This window comes from Thunnus albacares, chromosome 23 (genome assembly GCF_914725855.1).
Source record: "Thunnus albacares chromosome 23, fThuAlb1.1, whole genome shotgun sequence".
Taxonomy (NCBI): domain Eukaryota; kingdom Metazoa; phylum Chordata; class Actinopteri; order Scombriformes; family Scombridae; genus Thunnus; species Thunnus albacares.
Window position 1 is genome coordinate 22,490,183 of NC_058128.1, and position 3,922 is coordinate 22,494,104.

A 3,922-nucleotide genomic window follows, 5' to 3' on the forward strand; every position below is an offset into this window, starting at 1 on the left:
CTAACCTTTAACTATGAGCTGCCAATTAGCTTGCCAGCAGTAGCAACATCCATCTGTCATATGACCATCACCAGCCTGCCCTATACGCTGAATACGTAATTGTGTAGGGCCCTGTGAATCCTTTTTTTTTCAATAAAGAAAGTTGCTGGGAGACATAAAGCCAATCTATAGCTCTGACCCAGTAGAAGGGGCCCCCTCCTCAATGGTTAGATCATGTCAACCCAGTCAACATCTCTCTGACCCAGGGGACCCCCATGTCGAGGTTTAGAATTTAGTATATCTAGTTTATAAAAAAGGATAAATTATTAAGAATTTTAAAATTTTGACGGAGCGTTTCTATTTTAACTGGCGCAGGTTTTCTAGACTTTACAGCGCTGGTTTAGCAGCCCAGGAAACTCAGATGAGTTGTATGTGTTGCAAATCATCTAACGTGATGCCACTCAACCAATCAAATCTGTGTATTCAGATAAGCATTGCAACTCAAATAATACACACACGCAGGGGAGAGTCTAGATGAGAGACTGTCAGTCTGAGAAATAAGTGAGTCAGAGAAAAGTAATTTCACATGATGTGCTCTAAAAAGAGAAGGATGGACAGACTCTTACATGTTCATTCTTTCCACAGGAACCAGTATGTCTCATGTGTTCTGAAACCATGGTGATTGTGAAGTGCCACTATGAGACAAAGCACAAATCTTTTGAGCAAACATACCCTCTTAAATCTGAAATGAGGGCACAGAAAATAAACAATCTAAGAGCCCAATATGATCGATCCACTTTATTTCAAGTCGCACATTTTTCAGAAGCCCTCTGTTAAATGTTTAAATGCAGCCCTTATTTTATAATTAAGATTTTCTTGTTATAAACCTACAAACTATATATATAGTTTATAGTTTTATTTCATAGTTCTCAGCTCCAGGAAAAGTAAGGAGGGTCCCCCAAAAACTCTTGACAGGTTGTCAACCTGACAGGTTGTAGAGGTGACTCCTGAGACTAAACAAACAAAACAAAACACCGGCACTCACTAATCCATCTTCTTGTGTCTTAGTACCAGTGAGTCCAGACACTCCCATTTTAAAATGAAAACAAAACACTTGAGGCTAATATAGACGATTATTAGCTTTGTCTGAATGAGTGACCAAGAAAAGGAACTTCCAGCCAGCTCTGCTCTTTACTTTGGTTTGATTGTGGGATGTTAAAAAGTACACTGTACTGTACTGAGTGCCTTGGGTTGGGTATTCATTACAGTGTACCCAAACATTGTTTTCACGCTTTTTCCTTTTTTTAGGAACAAAGTCTAATCTGTTTACAAGAGAGCTGATCAGTAGACAGAAAGAGAGTAAGAATGGAAAACTTTCAGACAGGATGATGCTATTAACACCAAAGTAATGTGTCCCTCATAGATCACTGTGGTGCTCCAAGCTAACACAATTACTGCTGTGCCATAAATATTAATTGTGTACACTATGAACTCTTATATTAATTGTCTTACACTGTTGTTACAGTTAATATACTATACAAATATGTACTTTCTTCATTTTTCATTCTTCATTAATTGAGAATTATAGTGTTCAATACATTGTGGGACAATAGTATTCATCAATAGACAACAAAACAACATAATAAACAATATTAGTAACTAGGATAAATTAATCATGGGTTTCAGCCTTATTATGAGATTATTCCCCTTTCACAGAATCAACATCAACCTTAAATTAAAGCTGCAAGCAGCGATGAATGGGCCCTTGCACCTCACACCTGTTGGAGGGGTGGCAGCTGTGGTATCACTACTGGAGGTCAGTTGACACAGTTCTGAATTTTTAGGATTATTGGATACTGTGTGAATGGGTTAAATATTATTTCCTGTGTGCAGTATGCGGCACTGACAATGACGTATTGGAAATTGTGTATACATTCAATGAACTATGTGCCATTTAGGTTTCACTTCCTGTTGCCAACAGGTGGTGTTTCACAAGTGAGTTATCAATGCAGTAATATATTTACTGGAGGTTGCCTGACATGGACATGGCCAGCTCCCTGCTGGGGGTAGGGTATGGCACCAAGAGGCTTTTCTTTAAGTCTGGAGGTGTTATATGTGCCTACCAAATTTTGTATATCTAGGTGGAATGTAAATGTAGGCAGCTTCTTCTTAGAAATTTTGTAGGGGATGCAATTGAGCCTCCCTATGACTATGACTCAATATTGGCATGTAGATATCCTCAGGCCTGTACCCTAATCAAGCATGTGAAATTTGGGGCAGATTTGACAAAGTCCTGTCAAGTTATAACAACTTCCTCTTTCATGACAAAACATGCAAATTGTTGGGCTCGCCATTGCAATGGTGTTCCATGAAAACTCAAGAGCTTCACAATATAACATTGTGAAGGTCTTTAGATTTCCCTGACCAAAGTTGAAATGGATCTGCTTAACCTGATAGGCAGAGATCGTAAAAGTAACTTCCTGTTGCCAGTAGGTGGCGCTATGAATATGACTCAGTATTGACATGTAGATGTGTTCAGGCCCGGATTCCTATCAAGCATGAGAAATCTGTGGCAGATTGGACAATGTACATTCAAGTTACAACAACTTCCTGTTTCATGGCAAAACATGCAAATTGATCAGCACGCCATGTCAAGGGCATTTCAAGAAAACTCAAAAACTTCACAATTTAGCATCAAAAAGGTCTTTAGATTTCACCAACCAAATTTGAAGTCACTGGTATGCCTGTAAATGGGAAAAACTGTGCAAAAATTTCACAGTAAATTCAAAATGACTGTTAGGCTTAGGCTATGGCTCCAAGAGCGGTTTATAACTAGCGTCATGTCATCTGGCTAAGTATTGGTGCAGTAGTGTATAACAAATTAGAGTTTTTTTTATTTGATGAATGTGGGCGCTGATACATGAAAATGAACTAAATGGATTTTATTTCTACATGTATATATTTTTAAAAAAGCAAAACGGTTAGGACGGTGGGCAAGTAATGTAACTAGTGTATGCTCAAAAGCTGTATAACACCAGTAAAAGCTTTACACATGGCAACGCCTTTTGCTCATCAACAACCCATCTGTTAAAATGAATCATGGCCAATCTCAAATTAAAGGTTGACAGCATTTTTGAACACAGATAAACTTTAATAGAGGATGTTAATGAGTCAAAGAAGCATTGAGTGAATGTTTTGCATCCAGACAGTACTGGTTCAACCAGTCACTGTGGGAGGACCTGTGGTGTATTTTCATTAAATGTCATTGGTGTGCTTAAAGACAATATTAAGCTATGCAGATTGATTTTATAAGTTTATAAGCAATAAGGGCTAGTGGGATACAATTTGTATTGGTGTAGTTATAATCTCACGAACCATATTTAATCACACTGTACATATAGAGGCACAGTAGAAGAATCATAATCATACACTGGAGAAATTTGAGTGTGTTTGTATTACATGTCACTTTGCTGGGGTCTGCATTAAAGTCTTCACCTTTTAAAAAAAAATACCCTCTGGAGGAGATCAAGAAATAAGGGTGTAAAATGACTAGAATAACTTATAAAAATAAAAGGCCAGAAGACAACTTGGCAATAATGGTGTAAAATGATTCCCAATACTTATATATAACAATTGGATATAATCAGGAAGAATTATGTATGCCAGTATATATCCTGAAACAGCTCAAAAACCTGGTTTGAAGAGTTTTGACCAACAACAAGTGACAGAGATAAAAGTAACATAATAATTGGTCAAAAATTAGGGAGGGTGGATGATAAGGTGTGGCCTAAGATGACCCAAGGACAAAAACAGATGTCCCAAAGGAAAACCTTTGGAGCGATCTGGTTCTTTGTAAAAAGTGCTATTTTGCTCTCCTTTTTTTGCCAGCAATAAAAGAACACTTTTAGAGAAGAGAGAGTTTTTTGCTCTGATACATTTTTCT